General features: G+C 33.1%; 1 pseudogene; it reads left to right on the forward strand.

The window, feature by feature from the left end:
- Nucleotides 1-1,068, forward strand: part of LOC113461388 — a 49,076-nt pseudogene extending 48,008 nt beyond the window's left edge.
- Nucleotides 1,069-9,191: the final 8,123 nt, after the last annotated feature.

Consider the following 9,191-nt stretch of genomic DNA (forward strand, 5'->3'; position numbering starts at 1 on the left):
ACGCTTCATCGTTTTGAAATGAACAGTTATCAACAATGGCCTGCAGTCCCCATCTCTAAGGACATTTCTATTTTCTCAGATAAGTCGAGGCTCCGCAATTTGCACTTTTTGTGAGTTGGAGTCATGTCAGGTCCAGTTTGATAGTGGTATCATGCTGCTTGCTGAGTGAAGACATTAACATGAGTTTAGTTCTGGATGTTTTGTCCTTGTATTTTCCGCAGTTTGTTTTGGCTAGCAGCATTGTCTTTCCTTGTTCCCCTGCATGATGCTTGTTTATGTTATTATTACCAATTTTTGCTGCTATGTATAAGCAAAGCTTATGCCCACATATGCATACTCTTACTTGCATTTAGATTTAATGAGCAAACCTTGAAGAATGACCAAGTCTAGTCATATGTCAATGAGTTATTTTGTGTCATTATTATCTGCTATCAACATGGGCATTGTTTTATATTAGTATTCATTGTTGCGCTGTCAACTCATTTTTATAGATAGAGCTGATTGTAATGAGCCCCCCGGCACTCAGGCTTCACACTGTCTAATATGCTTCTACCCTTTATGAGCAGAATGGATGCATTGGTTATCGATGAAGCTGTTCGTCATGGAATGCAGGTCAATGAAGTACGTGGGACAAGATCAAAAATTGCAAACCTTGAAGGAGGTCATATTTGAAATCACCCTTAACCGATGTTCAGGATGTACAACGAGCACCTCCATTCTTTCCTAGTAGTCAGACATTAAAATGATGAATCAATCCTCAAAATAACTTGGCATGAAATAGGAGATGGCTTGCTTTCTTTGGTTGCTTACGTTGTAAAACAAGGAAGCTGAATGGTGGGAGCAAAATGCCTATGAAAGCTACAGAATATAATCTCCTTTTTATCAGGTTGTTTTTTAATGCTCACCAAAATGAGCAAATATGGTTCTCTGTGTTGCAAGATACACCTTGTAATGATTTGTAGCATCAAGGCAAGAAACCATAAAACAAATGCAGTGCACCATGTTCAAGCATTTTGACTTGATTCAATTAGCTATAAATGTTTTACTGAATGGATTTATTGGTTCTTATCCCCAAAAAATTAAGAGTTTCTTTGATGTGAAATTTAAATAACCAATTCTTTCCATCAAAAAAGAAAGATAATCTATGCTTTTTCATTTTCATAGAAAATAAAAAATGTACTCATTTAATTTTTTTGGTCATTTTAGGAGTTTCATTATTTAAAAGTTATGAATTTTTCTACATTATATATTGTGCTTCTTAGAATATTTTTTTTAAAAATGATTTGTAAATATTATCTATTTATATTGCAACTGATGACTAGTTTAGACTGTAGATTCATGTGAAGAGTAGATGTAAAGTACACTTGTTGATATTTATTCATATATTTTTTATATTATAGTATTTTTATTTTTATTTTTTTAATTATAACCTTGTTTGATGGATTGACCTGGCAGTTGGATTAGTGACCCGGTGACCTGGCAGTTGGATTAGTGACCCGGTTAATTTTGCAACCTAGAGGAGAGTTATATTTTACTCTTGGGCTCTCTATCACCCAATTCGGTTACTGGATTGGTACATCTATGCCAGCTCAGATGATGATGGTTTATTAGATAATTCTTCTTCCAAGACCCTCAATGTAGAGGCCCAACTGTCTTAGTTTCTCATCCAGAAAATTGGAGATAGATTTGGTGAGAACTCAAGATTTCGTTAACTGAAGGTTATGAGCTTAGAGGTGCTCTGTAGTACCTATGGTTTACAGTCAAATTTCCGAGGCTTTTGTTTCTCCAAATTTAGCACCTATGATAAATTGGCTGTAAGGTGGTAGCCCTAGATTTGTGGGGCCAACATCTCACATGTATACGTCTGTTATTTTTGGGCCAAATGCCTATTCTTTCCTGACCAGATCAAACAAATGTAGCAGAGTGGATGGACAACTAGGCAGTAACTTCTACATGGCAGCACTTATACATCTGTTATTTTCGAGCTTCACCAACCCCCTTCTCCCTTTCTTTCTCTCTCGTGTTGTTGTGCCCTATTATTGTCCTGCTGGAATCTTGGTGAAAACCTCACCAAGAGTCGAGCTAAATGATCCTCCCTTCATGAATCTCTTTTCTCCTTATCCACCACAACATATGGCCCTATCATCTGCTAAGATTTAGACCAGATAAGTAACAAAAAATCCCCCTCGTCGTATCCCTTGTTCTGCCATGTTTTCTATTCTTTTTTCTCTTTCCACCACTAATGCCACTACTGCAAGCTATTGGCACCTCCATGATCGTACCTCCCAATAGGACATCGAAGCGCCAGACATTAGCAAGTAAGCTAGAGCCTGATTTACTGACGAGACATTTGATACCCCCTATACTGGCTGAACTCTTATTTACTCGATTTTTTCTATATTTTCTAGCCTCTTGCTGATCATCTACTACTTATAACGGGTTGTGACCCACCAGTGTCACCAACCACCCGAGTTGGCTTTTTCCTCTTATTAAGAGAGAAAGAAAATCGTTATTTTCTAGCCCTATTATTCGGTCATGTTTTCTTTTCTTTTCTCGTCGGCCACTCATTGCCACTATCTAGAGATTGAGCCACTTATCTAATGTAACCACTATAAATCCTATTTTAAATTTTTTTCTTCTGAAAATTGAAGATCCCTAGGTTGGATTTAAAACTGGAAATTGATAGAAAATTGAGACTTAGAAGGGTGCTACATTCTACAGATTTAAGATGATGAGTAAGATTAAGGAAGACAACCTAATGAGTTGATAAATTTTTGTGGAGAGCATGATTAGTTTTACGAGAAGGAATTTTGGATCTGGTCAACTTACATTGTAAATTATCTCTGCCTCTAGTGTTTTTTCGTGCACATGATTTGATATGTAATCTATATCGCCTTATAGTTACCTACATTATTTGAAATTTAAACTGTTGATATTATCTATGCATATATTATGTTTAAATTATATGTTGTGCATATAATGATTTTTTTAAAATATTTGATCAAGGATGACATGATTAACTTAGGCATGAACTGAAATTTTTTGCAATGATAAATGTGTTGATTTAATCATGTTGCTCTCTAGTCTAACTATGAGCATATGAGTTCTGGATCTAATCTCCTTTGGGCCTTCAATGGTGTTGCCCAAGGTGACAACCCGGGAGGGGGGGGGGGGGGGGGGGGGGTTAATTGGGTTTTTCCAAATTTTTAGTGCTTTAAAAAACTTCCTTAGTTGAGTGCGGTGGATGCTTTCTTAAATTACTTCAATGAATTAAACTATAGCAAAGATAAAAGATAATGCAAGAATAATCACAAGTGAAGCCATAACACAACACTACGATGTATAGTGGTTCGGTGCACCCCAAGGCACCTACGTCCACTCCCCAAGTGTCCCCTTGGAAATTTTACTATAATCCATCGGATTACAGTAGGATTGTTTTTTCGGGCTCACAATTAAACCTTTATAGTTTGGTTTTCCGGGATCACCAATAACCTACGTTGGTTTTGCAGGCTCACCAACAACCTAACGTTGGTTTGCGGGCTCACCAACAATCTATGTTGGTTTTACGGGCTCACTAACAACCTACATTGGTTTTACGGGCTCACCAATAAACCTTACAATGAATAAGAAATCAAAGGTATAAAGCTTCTAAATGAGCAAATATATCAAATATGCACTAACGAGAAGAAAAGAAAAAATGTTATCTCTTTGAAGGCGCTTTTCTTTTCTTCGTTGAGATTGCTTTACTCTTCAATGGATTGGTTGAGCTCTTGAAGGCACTTAAATTCTGCTCAACATATTTCTTTTGGGTTTGAACTTGAAGCAATAAATTAAACTCTCTTGGATTTTTCTTTTCTCTTGAATGCACACTTAGATCACTCACCAAGATTCCTTTCTTTGATGAATAGTGGCTCTTAAATACTTCTCCCAACCTTCAAAGATGACTTTCTAGCCGTTGGAATGGAGAAACTAACCGTTTATAGCCGTTGGGAGCTCAAAAAGTACTTCTGCAGAACTAGCCGTTATGCTGTCAGCCGTGCTGGGGTTGACCCGAGCAAATCTGGGGTCGGCTCAAGTTACTGTTCATCAGGCTGGGGTCGGCTCAAGCTTTTTTGGGGTCGGCTCAAGCTTTTCTGGGGTCGGCCCTCTCAGGAATCCAGAGACTTGCTTTCTTGACGTTTCAATCTGGGGTCGACAACTTTTTCTGGGGTCGGCTCAAACTTTTCTGGGGTCGGCTCCAACTTTCTTAGGGTCGCCCCTCTCAGTGAATTTCAGAAGGCTATTTTTCTGATATCTGAAGCTGGGGTCGGCTCGAGCTTTTTCTGGGGTCGACCCGAGCTGGGGTCGGCCCGAGCTTTTCTGGGATTGACCCGAGATCTATGCCATTTGTGCCAGAATGTGCCAAAGTGTGCCAAATTGTGCCAGGGTCGACTCCATCTCTTATGGGGTCGACTCTAACTCTGTTTTTCTGCATCTTTAGGTTAGATTTGCACATTAAACATATAAAAGAAGTAACAACGTTGCAAATCATTTCTTTCTCCTTAGGATGCTTGGCACATTAAAGTTTAAGCTCATTAAGCATGTAAATGACAGAGTTAAGCCTCAATTAAAATAACTTGACTCTATGGCATATTAAATTGTAAATTAGTTCTTTTCTCAAGTTCTTCCAATATAATTTGTTTTAGATGTACTCTTGAAGGTTCTTTTAAATGTATCAAGCAAAGTGTATCAAGGATGTATCAAATCTTTCTTCCTTACTCACTTATGTACTGTATTAATTGAGTTAATAGCATTAGCACTTTCATATGGCCTCAATGGCTTTGTAAGCATCAAAATAACACTAGGATCCTCAATCTCCCCCTTTTTGATGATTACAAAATATTGAGTATAAACAAATTTGATATTCATGTGAGAAGTAAGGTTTAATGTATAGGAAATGCTTTTGGTGTAAAAGTTTCAAATAGTCCAATTTAGAGAATGTATCAATGAACCAAAAGCTCCCCCTATCTTATCCAAGTAGAATGCCTAATGAATTTTAGCTTTGCTCCCCCTTAAAGCAAGAGTTTCAAGTCATGTATCGAGGCAAGAAAAATCTCTATTATTATGTGCCAGAATTTAGATTTTCTCTTTTTTTTTTTTGGTCACATGTCTCCCCCTTAAGTATATAATACATGTCTCCCCCTAAGTATGCAATATATACCTTTTATATTTTCTCCCCTATTATATTTTATCTCCTATACAGTTTTTCTTATAAAATTTGCTTCTAGTTTCTCTCTTATATTTTCTCCCCCTTTTTGTTATCATAAAAAGAATGAATAATAATGAAATGGATAGCATTGTAATGACAATCACAAAGATCATAGCTCAAGAGAAGCATTGTATTTCATCTATGCCAAAAGCACAAACTACCACAAAGTGCAAATACATGTCAAAACAAATACATAATCTAGGAGATACTTTAAGAAACACACTTCATGATAATGCTTTAGAGTTAATCAGCTTTAACATAATCAACATATTTCAATCTAAACTGATTTATATTCAATTCAAGGCATAAAGCATTATGAGCATATACTCCAGATATTTCTCTTCCTTTTTGATAACATCAAAAAGGTTGCAAAATAATGAAACATTAAGCACAAGACAATATTTTATTCAATGCATGTCAGATTATTGCAAGAATATGAATCATGTGACTCAAAGCAATAATGCCAGGGCAAGATAATGAGTATAGAACGAAGCCAATTAAGGTAGTTTCAAAATTATGATAAGATCATATCAAATTTGATACCATTCTTTTAAAGTTCTTTTACTTCACATCAATATCATTAAGATCAAGCATGAAACATTTGGCTTTAAAAATGAGACATACGAGCCAGAAGAGATCTCTAAATATAGATTCCAAAGATAGTTTTCAAATCAAGTGTAGATGGAATCTATAAGATAAAGATCAAAACTTATATACTCGAAAAACATAAGATCATGTTGAATCATTAATTCTTAATGACTTCAAAGTTCTTTTATGATATAAAAATATTTGGGCACAGATACCAAAACATGAATTTATGCAATATATGATACATAAAATTCAAAGCTTTGAGAGTTCTTTTAGAGCTCTTTTAAAGACTTTCTTTTACTTCTTTAAAGATTATAGCATCAAAATCAATTAGAATGAATTGGCTCAGGATTGAAACACTAAGGTGCATGCCAATAAGACTCATTAGTAGATTCCAAAATAAATTTTCGATAATAAGACAAATGGAATCCTTTTTAATTAGTTTTCAAAACAAATGATTTACCAATTAAGTGCAAATAAAAATCCAACTTCCAAAAGATATTCAATAAACACAAAGTCTAATACCAAAATATGCTTAAATTGATATCAAATTGAAATCAATTAGACATCAAAAGCATACTAAAAGTCCTTTGCCAAATTTACATAGCATAATCTTTAATGATTTAGCTTTTAAGAAAATTCATTTCTCTTTGATTTAAATTAGCCTCTTGAGATCTATTCATGCTTTGAAGGTAAAGCAGTTAAGTTCAGAAATTTACAAGAATCATAATGAATAAAACATAAAACATTCAAGGTATGCATTAAATGTTAGTGACTTTTGAATAAGATACAGACTATATTTAGATTGAATATCTAAAGCTCCTCCTTAAAAGATGCATTTTTTTTTAATCATTCTTTTTCTTTTGTTGAATTTCAGACTTTAATAATAAGCTGAAATTCTATGATATCAAAAATGTAGAGTGATCTAGAGTTTTTCAAAATTTACAGCAATCACCCTTTTTAATCTTTCAAGAACAAGTTATGCTTCCTCTTAATTTTTGAGAGTATGCACTGAAATATTAATTAGAAAATAATTCTTTTGAAGCTCAATTTTTTTTTTTTGAATCAATTACATTTTCTTTCCTATAAGAATTATTGGAGTGAGTTGAAATATTTTAAGCTTTAGGATCATTAACTCTTCTTAAGAATAGGTTTTCTTTTTAATGATAAAAGTATTTAATTATGTAGGAGGGTATATTCAAAATATTAATTTCTTAGTCATAGTTTTTTAGCAATGTATATATGAAGCACGATAAATCTTTTTAATATCAAAATAACATCATATGTTTAGAAACATTTGCTCGCAATCAAGATCGTTGAAAAACACATCATTTAGTCCAATTTAAGTACACTTATAAGATAAAAAATGATATGTTTCAGATGCGTATCGGAGCAAACAATCAAGGTATCAAAATTAATTCTATTTTTCTTAAGCTGTAGTTTTTATCTAAGAATCATTGTAAATTATTCTCCAGCATGATGCAATCTTTGATGCATATAATGAAAATTACAAAAATGCAAAGATATAAGCATTTTATATGGAGTTTAAACTTTTATACTAGGTCATATTCTGAATTTCATAAGAATTTTCAAGGAGGCTTTCAAAATTTATAATTTGAGATATGTATCTTTTACATTGTAGCTCATCTCAAGTCATTAAGATTAAAAATACATATTTCAAGCACATCAGAGCACATTCAGCATCTTTATTTTTAATATTGAGTTTTGGTACAAATTGGAGGACATTTAACATGTATCAGAACATTATGTGCCAATGTTAGGCAAGATGAAAGATAAATCAGAATTAATTCATTCTGCCTAATTTGCAAATTTAGATTATTTTTTTTATTTTTTCAGAAGATATTTACTAAAACAAAATAATGTTGTTGTTGGTAGAAACATGTTTCAATTAAATTATCTAGGCATAGAGCATTACAAATTATATTTGAATAAGATCCTCAATTTATCTGAATATTGAAAACTCACAATTCAAAACATCATGCCATATGCGAAACATAGTATGTATACCATTAAAGTATTAAGAACAAGTATGTCAAGGATCAAAATCAATTCTTTTCAAATAAAATTTCTCCTATTTAAATACAATTTAGCACTGATTTTATCCTTAAGGTATGTTTTCAAGTGATTGAAACTTCATTTGGTTTTTCACAACCTTCTTATATATTTTCATTTATTTGTCATTCATTCTCCATTTTTTTTTAATTTCTTTCTTTAACCACTCAATGAACATTTTGATTATCTTCATTTGTTTTTCAGTTTTACTTTTCTATGCTCTATATTCTATTTGCTCCCTATCCGGTGAAGTTGGAAGAGGCACGAGGTACTACCACTAGCCTCCTTCTTGTGCCGTCCCTAATATGCCCTACACCGAATAGTTGGGTCAAATAGTGCCGAGTACTACCACTAGCCTCCTCATTGACACCATCCCTATGATGAGCAATATAGAAAGGTTAAACTGTTTTCTTTAAAAATATTCACTCCAAACTCTTTCTATTTAAATATAATTAATTACGAATTTTATTCCTTCCAAAAGAATGCTCACACAAGTCTCACAAATGTGCCGAATATATTATGCTTGTTTTGTTTTTCCTTAAGATTGGAGTATTTGCCCTTGAATAATATTTATTTTCTTTTCTTTATCTCTCTCTCTTTTTGTTAGTCTCAAGTAATTTACATGAAAGAGCAGAATAAAGAAATAATTTAATGTATCATATAGATGTATATCATGCAAACAACATTTTAATTATGCTTAAGAATTCATAGTTTATCACAAGTTATTTTAAATCAAAATTTGAAGCATAAACTTGTGTATTTCATGGTTATGCATTACATAGGCAAAGGTATATTTCAATTTAGGCAAACCATAAAATAATTTCCAAAAGCATAAGTTAGTCAATACATCTGTAGGCATGATATCAAAAAATTAGTAATTAAAGACTTTAATCATACCACAATCAGATTTAAGTTATTGACTTTGCCCAGTTAATTTACAAGAGAGGTATCTGAAGTTACCGATTCATTCTGCATTCTTCAAGTCAAATACCTACTAAATTTCTTATGTGTAAAGTTTTTGGCTGAAGAAGATCCTCTTTCTTGTTTGCATGTGAATGTTTATTGTACCTTACGTGGAGGTGTCCTTCAAGTTGAAATCTCTCATTTCTTGCTCATAGATCCTGCATTATTAGCAAAATCTTTTTCTTTCTTGAAGGAAAGTTATTAGTTTCTTCAAGATACAAAATATTCATACAACATATGTTTTTTTTTTTTAACTAGATGACTCAAAATAAGATATGACAATAATTGAATATTGAGTCATTCTACTCAAGAGATTGCT

The sequence above is a fragment of the Phoenix dactylifera genome, unplaced genomic scaffold (genome assembly GCF_009389715.1).
Source record: "Phoenix dactylifera cultivar Barhee BC4 unplaced genomic scaffold, palm_55x_up_171113_PBpolish2nd_filt_p 001083F, whole genome shotgun sequence".
Taxonomy (NCBI): Eukaryota; Viridiplantae; Streptophyta; class Magnoliopsida; order Arecales; family Arecaceae; genus Phoenix; species Phoenix dactylifera.